We start from the raw sequence: 19,246 nt of genomic DNA, 5'->3' as shown, positions 1-19,246 counted from the left end.
CAAAAAGATTCCCAGCCAGCTCTGCTTCCAGTGGCTCCAAAATCCCCTTGCAAGGTCTGTTCCAATGACTGGGACAGCAGTGCCATGTGTGTCCCACAGCACAGCCTGGTTTGCCTCCAGCTGTCCCCACCAGAGCCCCCTGAGGAATGGTGCTGCCTCTGGATGCTTCCTAATCCAAATAAAATATAAATCCTTTGCTATTTTCCCATTTTTCTGTATCAGGTTAAAAACCAGATTCCCAGGGAAGCTGGTACATGGAAAGAGGAGCTCAGTTAAGCATTAACCCTTTGGCATCCCACAGCAGGTATTCTGGAGTTCTTTCAGGAATCCTTTTTATCCTTGAGATGGTGCAATTTTAATCATGGCCAAGCTCCCAGGTAAAGCTCCTGAGCAGCATTTTCCCAGCAACATCAGCAATGAATCCAGCAGCATTCCAAGGATCTGGAGATCTCTTGGGAGCAAACAGGAGGTCCCAGATCCAGCAGATCCCAGTTCAAGGCACAGTGCAGTGATGCCTCATCGCTCCCTCAGCCACAACCAGCTCTGACACCAGCCAGATGCTTTTCCTTCCTTGAGCTGATCCAGCTGAGTGAGCCACGTCCCTGGGGACTTGGGGAATTGGATAAACCCCTGCTCAAGCTGCTGGGGATGAAGCCACTCAAGCCATGCTGCTAACGGGGCAGCTGTCACCCAGAGCATCCCTCAAAGGCTTCCCAGCCACGCTGTGCACCCCAGCCTTCTTCCCTCCAGCTCCCCAGGCCCTGGCTGTGCTGGAGACAGCTGGCAGGGCTTGTGGCTGCCTGGGTTCCCCTGGAGGCAGCAGGAGCTGCAGTGCTGCAGATGTGTGGAGGGGAGGCAACCTGGCTTTCACATCAGGGCTGCGTGATGAGGGAATTTTGGTGTTTCAGCTCGCTTTGGCACAGGGGAAAATGTATTTCCCCTCCTTCTGTGGGCTGGACTCTTTAACAGCACAGCCACTTTCATGTTTCAGACAGGATTTTTCTTATTCCTGCTGCATGGAACAAAACCAGTCTAACACTAAGAGCAGGAATTTGGGTCCTTCTTGACTCTCTGGAGTGCTGGAAGGTGCAGCTTTCTCCAGTCATCTCCAGGCTGCTTGGGAGGAGACGCAAAGAAGAGAAGGAAAACAAGTGCCAACGTCGTTCAGTCTTGGCTAAAATCAGATATAAACCTAGCTCAAGGCTTGGAGTGAGGAGCTCCTGTAGATTTAGATATTAAAGTCAGCCACACTGTCAGCCTTGTTGCTGGGACCACGTGTCTGCATGGTGACTCTTCAGATGCCCAAGCCATTTTAACATCAGCCATGAGCAGGATAAAAGCCTGGGAAGCCCTTTCTCCCATCCTACAGCCAGCCAGAAAACCACCATTCACTTGGACATCAGCACTCCCAAATCTTCCTTTGGCATCAAGCAGCTTTAGGGTACCTTGCCTTGCTTAGCTGCCCAGGTAGCCACACTTTTCACTAAAAAATAATATTTGAGGATGATTCCTTGCCTGTCTGTGGCAACAATGGGGTGTGTTAGAGCAGGATTTGTATTGTTCTGTGGGTTAAGGGCAAGGACACACCTCTCTGCCAGGAAGGGACCATTCTGCATGGCTTGTAGACAGAAATCCAGCTCCCCCAGTGTGAGACAGGCCCTGGGTTTTCTCTGCCTTCTCCCTTATCAGAGGTGAGAGTTGCCAGCAGCTCAGCCCGGTGCTGAGCTCCCCCAGGGGCTCGGGGAGAGCTGCAAGCCCTGACTCCAGCCATGCTCCCAGCTCCACCAGCTCTGTGTTAGACCAGTCACAGCAGAGCAATCAGCTTCTCCTCCAGCCTCTCCATACCTGCCTGCTGCTGTCCCTACAGCGGGAAGGGGATCACGGTGCTCGTTAACCAGGTGACATTCGAATCCAGCAGCCTCCCCCACCTCCCCCTAGGCACAGCCCCTGCAATTTAAATTACATCCAGGGGTAGGATTTAGAGGGCTGCTGGGAGCAGACTTGGCGCCCAGATTGCCATATCTGGAAGAGCTCTGTCCTTTGTGAATTGTGTTATGAGACAAAGGCGGAAGAAAACACCTGGAACACTGAGGCCGGGGTGGGGGCGAGAGATGTGGCTGCTTGCAAGATTTGGGCCAGATTTGTAGAGGTCCTTGGAGATCAGCAACCTCTGCCAGAGGGACCTGTGAACCACGGCTCAGAGAGGTAACTGACTGCCCAGAGATGTGGGTCAGGGCTTGCTCTGGATGGCCAGAAATCCTGGCCCATCCTCCCTGAACAGACCCGGAGCAGCTCTGCTGCATCCCGGCGACACCGACGTGCTCCAGATGTCAGGCAGAGTCAATCTCTGCCTGGGATGTGTTGGATTTGCTGCACACACTCAGGCAGGACCACCTCCTTTCCCATGTGCTGACAGGGCTGTACTCAAGCACCTAAAGATATAGAAATGTGCCTGGTGGGACGGAGCGCGAGGCCGAGCCGACTCCTCCTGAACTCACAGCTTGCACCTTCCAGAGCTGCTCCCTGCACCTCTCAGCCACTGCTTCATCCTCCCAAAAACCACAGCACCCTTTTTTGGCACTCTAGCAACGAGCTCTAACAAACTTCAGCTCTTCTCTACATGAGGACACTGTGGAAGAGGTTTTACAGTGGCTTCTGTGAGCCAGAGAGAAGTTTGAAGAGAGGATCCACGTTTATCCCTGAAAGAATTTTCTACAAAATTTTCTATAAAAACCAAGAAAGAAAGAAGGATAAAGAAGAGAAACCTGCAACTGTCTATTCCGATAAGCACTTTGCTTGTCTTTAGTGACCAATGAGTGAAGTGTAAACTTAGGATTTTTGTAAGAATGTATAAAAAACGTGCATGCTATAATAAAACCAGGTTTGAAGCCTTCTGAAAATGGAAAGTTGCTTTGTTTTGTGGCCGTCTCAGCTACAACAGGACACTACACAAACCTTTTGCAGCCAAGAGAGGGATGTAACAGCCCAGGACGGGGAGGAAAGGCAGATAAAGCCTCTCCCTCAGCTTTTCAGGGGAAATCCTCCCCGCAGGTGCGAAGAGAGCCGTGAGAGCTTTGCAGGACGATGATAACGATCTCCACACCCTCCCTTCAGAGTCTGCAGCATCGCAGATGGTGAAGGAGAAAGCTGGAGAAGCAGAGACACCAAGAGCCACCGCAGTGTCCCTACTGTCCCCCTGCATCCCTGACAGTGTCACTGCCCCGCACCCCGCTTTGGGAGCTCCAGAATGAGCTGCAGAGCTCAGGCTTCGCTGTGCGAGACACAGCCCCTCCCTGCCTAGCGGGAGGAAGGGAAAGCCCCATAAATAAATGGCAATAGGAAAGAGATTGCAGGTCCTGCAGCAGCGCCTGGAAGCCGCCTCGCAGGGGAGGCGGGGGGAGGAAGGGAGCCTGACTGACAGCCTGATTTAAGACCTGCCTGAAAAGCAAACAAAAGCAATTGAAAACTGCATCATCTAGGAAAACTTAGTAGGTTGTATTTTAACAAGTGAGGACTGATGGTAAGACCAGCTTAATCCCCCGGTGGACTTTCCACACCTCGGCAGGGGCCAGCTGGTTTGTCTTGCAGCTGATTGCTGAAATAAGAGCGGTGGGCTGGGGGCTGGAACAGCATGGTCTGCAGGGAGCGACACACAGCAGAGGCCTCGGAAGAAATGGGCTTGTTTTCCAAAGCCTCCTGCTCCCTGTCAGAGGCAGTGGCACCTCCTGGGCTTTGCAGCAGGGAGCGAGGATGCTCCAGCCTGGCAGAGTCTGCTTGCAGCAACTGCAGAAGAATCCCTGGAGAATCTTCCTCCCCATTTCCAGCTAATTTGGGGGGAGCAGGAAACACAGCCAAGAGGTAAAGACATAACTTAGGGCCTTATCTTTCCTTCCCAGGGACTAAGCTGGGGACACAACGAGCTGAACATGAGCTGCAGAACAGCGCTGGGGCCACACCGGGCTCACCGAGGGCAGATACAGTGCCTGACACAGACAAGTGTTAAAAGATGACATCATGTGCAGGCAGACAAAAAACCCCAACCCACAGCATTCTGAAGCCTTCTAGAGATAATATTTCCATTTAGGTTTGGCTTGAACAAAACTACAGTTTCCTTCTGCAGAATCCAAATCAAGCCAGAAAAAGAGAGAGAGAGAAATGCCCCTTTGCCCAAGCCAGGTGATGTTCTGTGCCCTGACTCCCTTCTATCCCCTCCCTGAAATGATGAACCAGGATGACATTTCCTTTCCCAACATCAGCCTTGTTAACAGGGCAGAAAACCACACGTTTAAGTGGCCCAACACAGCCCTGAACAGATCAGACATGCAAGCAGCAGATGTACGAGCCCCCCGTGCTGAGCGTGAGCCTTTTTGTCAGCTTGTGGTTTCCAGTGCAGACCTGATGGCTGGAGAACAAAAGGCAAAGCAAACGTTCCTCAAATCCTTTCCTTTCCGAGCCATCTATTTTCCCCTACAAGCTGGGAGACTGGATCTATCTGTAGGAGTGGAGATAGATAATGAAATGAAGATGGGAGGTGCCTCACCTGGGATATTGGAACATTTAGGGCTGACAGCCTAACAAGTTCCTGCAGGGGAATAAACCCAAGCCTGGCATCTGGGAGCTCAGGGCATGTCCAGATGATTAAAAGCAGCTGAGGTAGATTTGGTAGCTGGGTCTTTAATGACCGTGGTGTGAAGTTCTGTTCTTCAGCTTTTGGTCAGAGAAAGAATTTAAATAACACTTCATGTTTGCAATGGGTTACATCCACTCAGTGATGGGTGGTAACTCAGCAGGAGATGGAGCAGGATGCTCCAGAGGATGGAGCAGCTCTGGTGTCCCCAGGGATGTGCTGCTGTTATCAGGAGGGCCCAGTGCTCTCCAGATCCAAGGGCTCTGCTGGGACTCAGCATTCCAGGTACTGCCACACATCTGGAATCCAGACCAGGCAGGGAATTTGCTCCTTTCCTTGCCTGAAGGAGAAGATGAATGAAGCTGCCTGGCTGACCTGGGGTTGTTCAAAGGGACAGATGATATATCAGGGTCTCTCCCTCTGCCAGCACCTATGCAGGGGTATGGACCTGGTCTCAAGGCCATCAGTCCCCTGCTCTGTCCCCTTTCCTGCCCTCACTGTGGCATTTCCCCTCCTCATTATTTGGGCTGAATGACTGTGCTTGCTGACCCAAGTAGCCATTTAAAACCTGGTATTTTGGCTCAGACAGTTTTTGCTTTATGAAAACATGACATTACAGCCCAGACCACTGGATATTCTGATCTTTTCAAAGCAGAAAGCTTTTTGAAATCCAATTTCTTGGGATGTTTGATCTCTTAAACTCACCTGCATCTTTGCAAAGATGTAGTTTGGCCCTTCCTGATTAAGCCAGTGCCATCTCTTCCTGCCATGCTCAGGCCTCTGTGCAGCCAGCAGTGGAAAGGGTTGGGCAGTTTTGGTTTTTGGGGGATTAAGTGAGGAGCCAGGCAAGCAAGGTCCCGAACCACCAAGGACAAGTGACAAAGAGGCTCTAAAGAGCAGAGATTTGGTCTCAAAGCTGGGTCACTCTCAAATCCCAGATCCAGACCCCTGGCTAGGTCTGCTCCCAGATACAGCCAGCCCTGCTGAATCCATCGAGCCTGATCCATCAATTTTCTGCTCTCCTGGTGCCAAAACTGCATGCTGCCCCTTCACTTTGGTGGTTTTCCCTGAGCAGAGCTGGATTTAACCCTCTTCTCAGCCTTTCCTCATCTCTGGTCAAGCTCAGAAGCCAAACCCTCCTCTCCTTCACCCTGAACCTGAAAACCTCCACACCCTGCTCTGGGTACTGCTGGTTAGGACCAACTCCCAGGCTAAAGCACCTCCTTTGGGATGCAAACAGCTCAAATGTGTGACCCTGGAAATCTTCCCAGCTCCAGCCCCAGCTTCCCTGGATGGGGGGACAGGGAGCAGCACAAAGCCCCGGGGCCATGGGCTGTGCTGCACTTCAGCTGAGAGCAGAGGGACCAGCAAAGCAGCAATTGCTCCCACAGCCCTCACCTTAGACACCCGCCTGGAAAATGGAAAAGATGATGGAAAACAGGGAAAAAGCCAACCTAAAGGCCCCTTCCCATCAAATTGATTTCCTGCTGGAGATGGCTGCGTCCTCACTGGCTGTTTGCTGAGCACTGCAGCGTTCCTGCTCCCGGGGGCTCCTCCCTGGCTGCCCCTCCCAGCCTGCAGGGAAGGGGATGGATGGCTCCAGCCACTTCCATTTGTACCCCCAGCCCTGCCGGCCATGGATGAGTGGGTTCTGCCTTTCCCTGCAGTTCCCACGTGGCCCTGCCCCGCACCAAACCAGGCAGATTTCCCCCTAAGAGTGCTGGCTTTCCCTGAGCTCTGGCACTGAGCCATTGGAAACGGAAAACCTCTCATCCAGAAGCCTAAAAGTGCATTCGTTTTCAAATTAATTATTAATTTTCAGCTTTCCAATTAAAGGAAAAAAGCAGATTTTTTTTTTTTTTTGGTGTGATGGACATCACAGAAAGGGATTTTTTTCTCCTACCACAGCTGTAACTGCAACACATTTATCCAGGTTTCCCCGGTGTTGTGAGTGCCCCAAAGCTGTTATTTTGTCCAGGTTTTCCCGGTGTTGTGAGTGCCCCAAAGCTGTTATTTTGTCCAGGTTTTCCTGGTGTTGTGAGTGCCCCAAAGCTGTTATTTTGTCCAGGTTTTCCTGGTGTTGTGAGTGCCCCAAAGCTGTTATTTTGTCCAGGTTTTCCCGGTGTTGTGAGTGCCCCAAAGCTGTTATTTTGTCCAGGTTTCCCGGTGCTGTGAGTGCCCCAAAGCTGTTATTTTGTCCAGGTTTCCCGGTGTTAGTGCCCCAAAGCTGTTACTTGCTGTCCCTTGTCCCCAGTGCTACCAAGGGGACAGCAAGAGCCACCAGGCCCTAGCAGCAGCACTTCTGGCCTGGCTTTTTGAGCAAGGAAATCTCCCCAGAGCCATTAACTCTCCCATTTTTTTCCAGCAAGCATCCTGCCTCCCAGATCCATGATAGTAATTCCTAGACAAGGATTTATGCTGGAGCACGACTTTTATGCTGGGATACTCCTAGGGAGGACAGCATGCCATGAAATGGTGGGATTTGGGCTGAAGTTGCCCTGTGTCAGCTCCTGAAGTCATCCAGCTACACCTGAAGCTCCATGGCAGAGCAGTGCAATCAGCATCCTCTCTGTGATCCATGAAGGAGGAATTGGTTTTCCTCCCAATCCCTTTCACAGGGCAGCTATAAACTGTTCCAACATGCAAAAAACTCCAAGAAAATTCCCTGCAACCATTGCAATCAGCGTGCTCAATCCATTTTCACACCCTGGGGGCTGTTTTGTGTGGCTCAGTGTCTCCTCCCCACCTCCAGAGCACCAGCAATTCCTCTGGCATCCCAGGAAATGGATTTCCTGGTCATGTCCCAGCGCTGGAATCTGGAATCCTGCCACAAGTAACCATCCCTGCAAATAGTTCCCTTTGTTTGGGCACCTCTCCCTCGGACCACACTGGGCAAGAGCCACTGCAGCACTTCAAAAGGAGAGTTCACGCATGGGTAAAGGTCATTTACAATGGGATTAAAAATTCACATTTTTGTCCTGCATTTTTTTGATGTTTCTAATCAAACCTATCCTGAGACAGAGAGGAGGACAGGCTGAACTTGCTGTTTTTCAGTGATAAGGCACAGGGAGGTTTTGGTGGGCGTTTCTAATCAGCTTTTTTTGTTTTTCATTTCTAAAAATAAAACCCCTCTGAAGCACTTATCTGAACTCCAAAAGTTGCCATTGAAAACATAGAGTTTTCAAATTAAAAAAAAATTAAATAGATATATATGCAGCATTTTCTCCACAACATTTCACTTGCTACATTTTCACCAGCCTGGCTACACCAACAATTTTCTGTTCCCACCAAATCCTAACCAAAACCGAGCCAGGTTTAACACTCCAAAATCCTATTTTAGATCTGGCCATGATGCCCAAAACCTCGAGGGGCTCCTCTGTGCCTTCGTGCGCTGTGGAAGCGGATCCTTGGATTGCTCTGCCTGCTGCAATGTTATTTCCAGCGGGGCAAAGCCCTTATTCCAGCGTGCCAGCCCCAGGGATTTGTGCTCAGCAGCAGGTAAATGGCCTTTGATCCCACGGGGCAGCAGGGCTGGTGGCTAAGACCCCAGGGAGACAGACTCCACAGCCATCCCTCCTTCCCTAATTCCCTTCTGAAGTGCTGGAGCCACTGTCAGCTCTCATTAAAAGAAGGGAATGCCCTTGTTTTAATTCCCAACCAGAGCCAGCTGGATAATGATATTAACCCCGGCAGGGGGTGGCAGGAGAAGGCACCTCCTCGCTTCAAATGTTTGGACAAAAAATTTGCTCTCATTAGGGCACAAGGCCAGGAGATGTCCCTTTGTAGGGAGGGGGACGGGGCTTTGTTGGGCTTGAATGTCCCCTCTGGGAGCGCCCCAGGCTGTAATTGGGGCTGGGCCACGCTGGGGGAAGAGAGGGAGAGACAAAAAAGGGCAAGGAAAGCGTCAGATCTCCTCTGCAATTCCATATTCTGCGGCAAAACGTGCTCCTGGAATGGGGTCCCTGAAATCAGGGGCAAGGTGGTGACCATGGATGGCTTTGGGAAAGGTCAGATCCTGCTCTGTGCAGGATGGTCCCACTGCTCTGGGAGAAGGGCTGAGGAACGGCCAGTCCTGAGGGCAAAGAGATTAATTCAGCTTAAAATATCAGGGCTGGAAGGGGAAATCCATGGCAGGGACTCAGAGAGGTCCTTTCTACCAAGAAATGGGGAGGGAAAACTGGCCCCTAACTGAGCACAGCATTCCTGTTTCTCCTCAGGCACAGAAACATGATTCCCATCATTTTCAGGAGCTTCCACCTATTGCAGGGGACAGCGATGCTGCAAACCAGGGAGGAACAGGATTAAGGAATTCCCAGTGCCAGGGACACCTAAAGGTGAGGAAAAAGCTAATTTTTCCAGCAGATATTTTTCTGTAGCTGGACACATCCCCTGGGAAAAGGAGGTTCACTCACAGTTTACCTGCTCTTAGGGATCCCAGCACCTCTCTGAAGTCACCCCAGACCTGGAGTATCCAAAGGTGCAAGCAGGGATGTGATGGGAAACTCTCAATCCATGATCCAGCCCATGGTCTGCAGGTGCTGCACAGGATGTGGCACCAAGGAACTGAACTGACTGAGAGAAGCTGTGGCTGCCCCATCCCTGGAAGTGACCAAGGCCAGCCTGGATGAGGTTTGGAGCAACCTGGGATAGTGAAAACCAGCAGGGGGGTTGGAACAAAACAAGCTCTGAGGTCCCTTCTGTCACTGTCATGTTTTCTGGAAAAATCCCTTCTCCAGGATTTCTCTCCTGGGAGGCTGAGAAGCCTCAGAGAAAAATGTAAACAATAATTATCTGATTTGCTTCTCCTGTGTTTTGCTGCTTTGGAATGTGGTAGGTGATTGTTTCATTGGTTGCATGTGATTTGTTTTTACTTCTTGGCCAATTATGGGCCAGCTGTGTCAGACCCTCTGAGAAGAGCCAGGAGTTTTTCATTAGTATCTTTCCAGCTTTCTGTCTGTATCCTTTCTCTACTCTTTAGTATAGCATTAATATAATATAATATAATATAATATAATATAATATAATATAATATAATATAATATAATATAATATAATATAATATAATATAATACATAGCCTTCTAAGAACATGGAATCAGATTCATCATTCCTCCTTTGTTCTGGGGACCCCAAAAATACCACACCTTCTCACCCAAATTCCTTCCTGGAATTCTGGGATTGACTACATATTGCCACTCCCTGGTACCATTGACATCTTTTCCACAGACATTGTCCCAAATTTTCCTCTCAGCTCACCATGCTCAGAAAAAAAAGATAAGAACTGGTGGGAAAGAGAAAAAAGAACTGGAAAAAACCACCCAAATCAAGCAGAAAATGATGGAAACCCCAACCAAGAGGGGAAAATTGCCACCACGCCCCTTTCCTGCAGAGGGAAGCACGTTGTCCAAGGGATCTGAGTTTGGCTCAGTCTTGGGCAAGGAGGGGGGAAATGAAAAGCAAGTGTTCAATTAATTCCTCATTTGTGGCCGAGGAGCCCAATTATTGTTTCCCTTGTTCCAGCTCAGCACTGTCAGAACCTTTGGAAACAGGTTGAAAATGAGGGCTGTCCCTGCCACAGGACATCAGGGATCTCTTTGGAGGTCACTTTTGCAGGGTTTTGCTGGAATTCCAGCTGGGTGGAACCTCAGAGCTGCCCTGGTTATTGCCATGTCTGGCAGCTGTGGAGTCAGATCCTTCCAAGGACAGCTGGGATGCTGAAGATTTGGGAAGGGACAGATCCCACTCATCAGTGCAATGGGAACACAACTGCAGCTGCACATTTGGTGCTTGGAAAAGGGCAAAAAATGCAGAAATATTTGAATTCACCTGACCTTGTGGAGACTTCCTCCTGTTGGCTTCTCCAAGCAGAGGAACAGACTCTGGAATCCAGAATGTGGGACCTTATCCTGCTCCAAAACCTTAATCCCAGCTCATTTCAAACCTCCACCAGAGTTTTGGGTCAAAGGGCCTCGTGCAGCAAGGGCAAAGCTGCTGTGATTAACTGTAATTTGGAAATTGTATTTATTTATTATATTTATTATTACAAATTTCAAGCTAAAGCTGGCTCATTAGAGACCTTTCTTTAGCACGCAGAGAACTCACATATCAATATTTTGGTTATTAAAACTTGTTGCCATGAAAAAAACCCTGATGGATGCAAATCCATAAGGTTATTTATTTGTTTTCAATAGGAATTTTGGGAAAAAAAAAGAAATTAATCATGTTCCTAATGTTCCCTTTCAGCCTGAACCAGTTTTTAACACTTTAATATTAACAAAAACCCAGTTTATCAATATTTTGTTTATTAAAACTTGTTGCCATGAAAAAAAACCCTGATGGATGCAAATCCATAAGGTTATTTATTTGTTTTCAATAGGAATTTTGGGAAAAAGAAGGAAATTAATCATATTCACAATGTTCTCTTTCAGCCTTTACCAGTTTTTAACACTTTAATATTAACAAAAACCCCAGTTTATTCAATCACTCTTGAGTCTTCTCAAGGACTCCAGAGATCTCCTCCAGGGGAAACCAGGCACTTTCAAAATAAAAAAGAAACAGGTTTTAACTCTCAAATCTGGTTGCAGATCTGTTGAGGGTGACTTGACGGGACACAGCCTGACTGTGATGGGACAAACGACACTTGTCATGTTGTTTTCAGGAAGCTTCTCCTAAAATCAGGATCAAGGAGAGCCTGAGGAAACGGGACACAACCTTCATTCAACCCTGAGCAGCTCAGCCATGCTTCCAGTTTGCAGCAAATAAACAGAAAATTGGGGAATATTCAGGGAATTCACTGGGGGGGGGCAGCTCCTTGCCAAGGAGGTTAGACTGGGAAGTGGCAAAAATTCAACTGGGAAATGGCAAAATCCAACTGGAAAATGGCAAAATTTAACCCGGAAATGGCATATTCAAACTGGGAAATGGCAAAATCAAACTAGGAAGTGGCAAAACTCAACAGGGAAATGAAAAAAATCCAACTGGGAAATGGCAAAAATTCAGTCGGGAAATGGCGAAAATTCAACTGGGAAATGGCAAAAATCCAACTGGGAAATGGCAATAAGTTGAAGTAACAATCCTGGCTGCAGTGAGTAAAATCCCAGTTTATTTGGGATACAGCACAGCAAACCCCCCCAAAAGTGGATTTACCAGGGAGGTTGATTCTCATAGTCCTCCCACAACCCCTAATCCAGAACATTCCTCCTTTGGGCTTGGAGGAACATCCACGTTGTGGGAAGCACCGAGCTGGCCACTAAACCTTAGCTTTCTGTCCTGCTCTCCCTAAAACTTGGCTTCCTGGGCAGTAAAATGAGGATAATGACCAATTTTGCCTTTCCTTCTGGAGGGATGAGATAATTTGATTTAAGGAAATGACAAAAAAAGCATATTTTGGAGTTCCAAGTGCAACTAGAGAGCCATGGATCCAAAGTAGTTGATCAAAGAGTTCCTGGAAGTGAAGTCCTTGCTCCTTCCAAACCCACACTTGGATGAAAATCAGAATATTTTGCAAGAACTTCTCAATTTCTCTGAAATTTTTGAAGAGGGACTAAGCTTTTCCTCAGTTTTCCAGAGGCACTGCTGGAATATTTCATTTCACTTCAGGCATTATTTCACTGGACCATTTTGTTTGAAAGAATATTAAAATATATAATGACATATTATTATATATTAAATGTCATAATGCATTTTGATGCTGGTAAATGCCAACTATGTATACAAAAATCCAAACAAAACATTTTCTCCTAGTGAAATGGCAGATTTGTATTGAAACAAATTATTAAGAAAAAAATCCCAGAGTCAGGAAGCATTATAGACTTCCTCCACACTTAACTGCTTTTCTCCCATTTTCCTCCATGAAAAATGCTGGTTTCTAATTGCTTTGCAGAAGAGAAAAATTTCATTTTGTTATTTTTAAACTAAAAGGCTGCAGTTTTCAGTCAGCTCTCAAGGCACTGGCATTCCTCAGCTTGTATTTTTCCCACAGAGGGAAAAAAAGGAAGAAAAGACCATCATTTCCACCAAGATTTTTGAGTTCTCTCTTAAACAAAAACTTGATAGAAAAGACTCTGCTCCTGTCAAGCCAAGGTGACAAAGATTTTGTATGAAGAACCCCAAATTTGCAAACAGACCTGGATCCTGTGGAGATCAAAGCCATTGTACCTTTCTGGGATGGCATTTGACACATCTTGGTCCTCCCTCATTACTTGGCAAATCCTGTTGATGTGAGAAGGGAAAGAAAAAGATGTTTCCTTTGTTGGGTGTTTCTCTTAAGCTTGGGGAAAAGAAAAGGAGGAAAAAGAGGAAAGAAATAAACTTGTGCTGTAATTTCCCAGCATCTTCTTCTGTTTCTGCTGGGAGAAGAACAGGAGCAGGTGAGTTGGAATTCTCTGCACAGCCACAGAAATTATTGTTGATATCACTCCCGTGGTGGTGAAAGTCCTCCCACAAAACTCTGTCTGCTGGATCAATCCCTTATTTAGTGCTGAGAAAAGAGAGAAAACCCATGGAACAACCGGTGCCTGGTACTGGTGGGAGTGGTTTCCTCATGGATGAGATTTCATGAGGAAAAGAGAGGCAAATCGTGCTCCTGAACACCCCAAAAGGCACCAAAGTCCTGTGGAGTCACAGAAATGCCAGCTCAGAAGGATCCCTGGGAGGTTTCCAGTCCAACCTGGTGCTCAAGGTCCCCACTGAGTTCAAAGTGGGTCACTCCTGGCTGTGTCCAAAAGGCAGGACAGTCACGTCCCTGTGCTTCCAGGCAGCAACCTGAGTTCTTCTTCCCAGGTTTCTCTGAAGAAAAGCTTCTTGCTCCCTGGAAAAGGAGTAGATGGAGGTGTGGAGGCCAGGAGAAGGAGAAGCAAGGAAAAGCCAGGTGCTCTCAACCTCTCCATTCTGAGATTCCACATCTCTCAGGCTCCAGTTCCTGGAGCCCTGTTAGTAAAGGAGAGATTATCATCCCAAACAATTCACAAGATGAATGCAGGGAATAAAAGAGGAGTCAGAGAATATCCTGAGCCAGAAGGGACCATCAAAACCCAGCCCACTCAATAGGAAGCTTTTACTGAATGGGTTTGAAGTGCAAACCTCTCCAACAGTTCCCAGGACTTGAAAATCCCCCAGGGGAGCTGGGGGTGAGCAGAGTGCAGGGAACCCCTCACCCCAAGGAAAAGCTGCTTTTCCCAGGATGCTGGAGGCAGAAACAGCAGCATCCAGGGCCTGGGGTGGGGGAGTGGGTATTGACACTGGGTCTAAATGATCCCCACAGTTTGGGGCTGGAGGATTGATTCTCTGACAGTCCTGCCCTAACTATGGCTGGAGTTCTTGACTGTTTTCATTATTTTTTCATTTGTAATTTTATTTCAGAATGGTAACAAGACACCCCTGGGCAATGTGTTTCCAGGGGATTATTGCCTCCAGCTCTTTGCTTTATGACACATGCCATAATCACCAAGAAATGTACAGCCTGCCACAGCTCATTACTTAAGCCTGGCTTATACAACCACATATTAGGCGTGATGGATAGACCAGAGCCATAAAATTATATGGACATTTGGTGGCAAAAGTGAGGTTGTTCTGAGAACGGCTTGCAGCTGGGCCAGCCGTGCTTGGAGCCATCCTCAACTTCAGAGCTCTCACCAGTTGGTTTTGCTCTCACTCTGCCCACAGAAGGTGCCTGAACTAATTCCATGGTTTCTCACTCCTCTGCTGCCCCTCTTAGCCTGGCAAGGCTCACCCACCTGCAGCCACCAGCAAGAAGCACCTTCCAGGCAAGCTGAGCCTCACAAAACCCCCCTGAGGCCTTGCAAAAGCAAGTCCCAAGTCAGGCTCCTTCTCCCTTTCAATGCCCAGAAATCACCATCACCAGATTTCCTGGAGAGCAGCGAGGCACAGGAGGGAAAGGGGAGGGCACGGAACGTGGGCCATGAGCTTTCTTCCAGGGAATGGTGTCAGCCTGGGTTTGCTTCACAGTTTCAGGCAGTCTGGGCAGCTGGCACAGGAAGCCAAATGTCTGAAAGCAAGGGGCAAAGGTTTTGGGGGCAAAGGGAATTTGGGCAACAGCCAAGGGCCAGGAGAGCAGCAGGGAGGTGGTGACCCCAGGGAATGTTCTTGGGCAGCAAGGCTGGGGAGATGGGCAGGACCCATGTGCAGAGCAGCCCCACAAAGTCCCCCCAGCACTCCAGGATGTTTAACCAGAGTTGTTCCACCACTGCCAGGACAGTTGGTGCTTCCAAGGTTTTCCCTGGAGCCCCCAGGGATTCGGACAGGAGGCCTTTCATGGGATCCCATCACTCCCAGAGCTGTGGCACTCATGGGGCTGAGCAGGGACAGGCTGGGATTCCTTCCCTCCACAGAGCCCAGGGCTGAGGTTACAGCTGGAGGATGTCAGCACTGGGCCAGGCAGGCAATGAGGCAGAAGAAGAGCACTTTTGTACAGCTCCAACACACAAACACTCTTCAGAGCAGAGGTTCCTGAGCCGCCACCTTGAAGAACCAGCAGGATGAAGCTGAAGACAGTGGAAAGGCAGCAGGACAGAGGGGATGTGAGAGGCTGTCGTGGTGTGACACTGGCCAAAGGCCAGGCACCCACAGGAGTCATTCATTCACCCTTTCCTGCTGTAGCTGGGCAGAGGAGAGGGGGAAAAAATTAAAGAAGGGCTCACGAGTCGAGATCGGGAGAAAAAGCACTCTAAGGGCAAAACAGGTTCAAATTTAAAGGAATAAAGCCTAAGCAAGCAGGAGAATCCCCTCACACAGATTGTCAGAGGAGTTCCAAGATGCTGTAGGAAAGCCTCCTCAGCCTTCCTGTGCCTGGGAACGCTCACAATGAGGCTCTGAGAGCTGGACCACCGGGACAGGCATTCCCCAGAGGGCAGCTGAGATCCAGGGCTTGCTGGCAGCTCCTGGCTCTCAAAGCCAGGTCTGTGCTAGCCTGGCCAGCACACAGCACCACCCTCCTGGCCATGTCCCAGCCCCACAGCAGGCTCAGGCCCCGCTCAGTCAGGCCAGGGTGGAGATTGATTTTGTTCTTTGGCTGGGGACAGCCTGCCCTTAACCACAAGGCCTGAAAGAACCCACGGCCCAGCCCTCTGCAGGGAATAAATTCACAGCAAGGCTTTTCATCCCCAGGGAAGTTCATCTTACCTGAGTCCTGGGACAATGCCACAGGGATAGAGCCTTCCTTTCTCCAGGGAGAGGCTTTTCCATGTTCTGTGCCTTTAACTCTACTTCTGCCCCTCTTTCCAAACAGCCACCTTTTTGTTCTCCAGCTCTGCAGCTCAGATACATGCACCATGCCCTCTTTCCCTGAGATTTTTGGGGTTTTTAATCCTTCTTGCTGTTCTCCATGATCTAAAGTTAAAGACATTCAGGTTAAAAATTTGTGGCTGAGGTGGTTTTTTCCAGACCCCCTCAGGAACCAAAGGTTGAGCAGGATCAGCCTCCCACAGGTGACAAAGGTGATTTAGGAGGACATAAACTGCAGTTGTGCACAGTGAATTGCTCCTCTTGGCTATAGGGAGACAAATCCCCTTTGCCCACATCCCTTCTGCCATACCTGCTTCCCCTCAAGATTCCCTTTATTCCTGAGAGCAGCTTAACGTAAATCCCGGCCATCCCTGGAGCTTCTAAAGGCTTTTTTCTCCCTGCCAAGTTTCCTCCAGCTCTTGGAGGGCAAACAGCAGCCACACAGCCCCTTTTGTGCTCCAGGCCCTGGCTCCTGGTCCCCCCCGGGCTGGTGGGCAGGAGAGGTGCCCTGAGCCACGCTCGGAGGGCTGGCACAGCATCACAGCAGGCTTTGAGCAGCAGCTGCTGCTGGCTGGCCAGGCCAAGGGCACCTCACCCAGCCCAGGAGGGCAGAGGAGGAGGGATCTGCAGGGCAGAGCCTTGGGCAGCACTGGGGAACTGGGTCTGGGGGCCTCCAGGGAGGATGGTGCTGCTCAGGGAATAAGAGATCATCCCGGGAGCAGGGAGCTGGGTTATTCAGATTTCAGTTTGGAAGGCACAAAATACAGCACTGAGTGTCACTGGGTCACTGAGGGACAAAAATCAGAGCCTGCAGCTTCAGAAACGAGACCTCCTCACCTCTGGTCTCCCTGGGAGAGAAAAATCCCAATGCAGGCACAGGGTTCAGCTCATCAGTGCCTCCTCATTCCCTCCCCTCTGCCTGGGGGAAGGGACACAAGAGATTCCTGCATGGCAAAATCAGCTTTAAGGGATGTTCCTGTGCTCTTGTCCAGCTCTGAAGGGGCAGCAGCTTCCAGGGGAGGAATGGAAACACCACCCAGGACCCTGCAACAACACCTGAGCGCCTCAGCTCTGGCCCTGCAGCCTGGAGAGCCACGATGGGCCCTGTGCTGGTGTGGCTTGGGGACAGCTGTGGCTGCTGGAGCACCACTCCGAGTGGTGATCTCCACTGGGGCCTGTCCTGAGCCATAAAACCCTTGAGGGGTCACACAGTGAGTTAATGAAACCCTACAGTCACCCAGGGAGAGATTCAGGTAATGGAGACATAAAATCCTCCAGGTGAGAACAATAAACCCTCTGCAAGGGCTTCACTTCCTTTTGCTTTCTCCCAACTATTTCCTCTCCCCCCATTATTGCTCTGGAGTTGTTTTTTTTCTCCCCCACATGGTCCTCTGACTTTCTACATCACTTTCTCAGTCTCTCCTTTTGTTTTCCCCCCCTGCCCTTGTGTTTTTCTGTGCAATCCACAGCTCACATTTGATTTATCCCTCATCTTGTACCTGTGGTGCAGTTTGTGCACAGTGTCACAGTGTGGGCTGTGGTTTGCGTGCATTGGTGATGTGCTCCCATGCCTTCTCTACCCTTGTTTCTTGGAGAGAAAAAAAAAAAAGGTATTATCTATGATTTTCCTTAGTGGCACCTTTATATAAAAACTTCCACACACTTTAAAGTCTCACATACTTCCCTCTCCCTTTTCCGTGTCAGGCGGTGGGACACGCCAGGATGATGATGATCCCAATGCTGCCCATCCCTGTCCCACATAAACCAGGGCTGGAGGAAGAGCCCAAAATCTCAAACCTCTCCAGAAACACCTGCAGAGGATGGGATGACACCACCTTTCACCCTCTCCTGCAGCACCTTCTCCCCTTGCCCAGCCCTTTGGGACCACCCCAGGGGAGATCACACCAGGGAGGAAACGTTCCTTTAGCCTTCCCTCATGTCTCCAGCCCTGCCAGGACAGTATTTATTTATAAATGAGAAATGAGGCTGTGATCTCATGTCTGGGGTGAAGCAGGTCCTGACAAGTCACGCAAAGGGTTCCTGTTGCTGCAGGGACCAGAATAGCAACACCCAGCTCCACGAGAGGAGGGATTCGTTCAGAACAACACTTTGGGAACAGAACACTGGCAAGAGCAGGACATTTTTGCTCTCCAAAAGGTCCTTATGTATTAAGATAAAGGAGGAGGATGAATATGGGTAAAATGTGCCATGCATGGCTCTTCCAGCACTCCTGAAAATCCACAGTGATTCTCCAGCCTCTCCCTCCCTGCATTCACAGGGCTTTCCATCAGTCCCAGGAGTTACACAGAGTGCATTCCCTCTGCAAACTTCCCTCCTTCCCTGAGTTTACCTCTCCTTTTCCTGTTTCTAGTGTTGGGAGACTGTTGGATCCCATGTGGGAACTGGGTATCCCTCTTGGCCACGCTGTCAAGAGCAGCAGCTGCTTTCTTATCTCAAATAAATTAAAATATCGTTCCCTTCTCCCAGCTAACAACCATCAGGAGGACAGGAAACAGCCCCAGGTTGTGCCAGGGGAGGTTCAGGTTGGATAGTAAGGAAAATTTCTTCACCAGAAGGATTATCAAGCACTGGAAGCTGTGGGGTCACCATCCCTGGAGGCTGTGCTGGGGGAAGGGTTGGGCTCAATAATCCTAAAGGGTTTTTCCAGCCTTAATAATTCTGTGATTCTACGAGAAACATTTCCAACAAAGCTGGTGAGAACTCCAAACTGAATTCCCTGTTCCAGCCACTCTCCAGAACCTCAACTCTGAGATTCCCTGCGTGGGGGAACCACCCCAAAGGGCGGGGTGGGGGCACAAGCGCTGTGCTGGGGCTGCAGCCAGGTGTGCTGCACGCCTGGCCTGGGACACGGCCAGAGCCCGAGCGCGGCTGGGCTGGCACAGCCCGGGGACAGCGACAGCGTGCTGTGTGGCTGGCACAGCCCAGGGGACACGGAGCGAGTGCTCTGCTCCTGGCACAGCCCGGGGGACACGGAGCGAGTGATCTGCTCCTGGCACAGCCCGGGGGACACGGAGCGAGTGATCTGCTCCTGGCACAGCCCGGGGGACACGGAGGGGGTGCGTGTGGCTGTCATAGCCCAGGGGACACGCAGGGGGCAGAGACCAGGTGTGTGCTGCTGTCTCAGCCCAGGGGACACGCAGGGGACACGGAGCGAGTGCTCTGCTCCTGGCACAGCCCGGGGGACACGCAGGGGACAGGGACCGGGTGTGTGTGGCTGTCACGGCCCAGGGGACACGGAGCGGGTACTGCCGCGCCGGGCGAGCTGCGCTGAGCCAGCCAAGGTCCCGGCTGGGGACAGGGGGTGGCAGCGGGACCCCGCAGCCCTCCCCAAGGGACCGGGAGCGCCCCTTGCCCGGGC

This window comes from Onychostruthus taczanowskii, unplaced genomic scaffold (genome assembly GCF_017590055.1).
Source record: "Onychostruthus taczanowskii isolate IOZ18803 unplaced genomic scaffold, ASM1759005v1 scaffold64, whole genome shotgun sequence".
Classification (NCBI taxonomy): Eukaryota; Metazoa; Chordata; class Aves; order Passeriformes; family Passeridae; genus Onychostruthus; species Onychostruthus taczanowskii.
The sequence above is the reverse complement of the archived record's forward strand: the minus strand, read 5'-3'. Positions refer to the sequence as shown.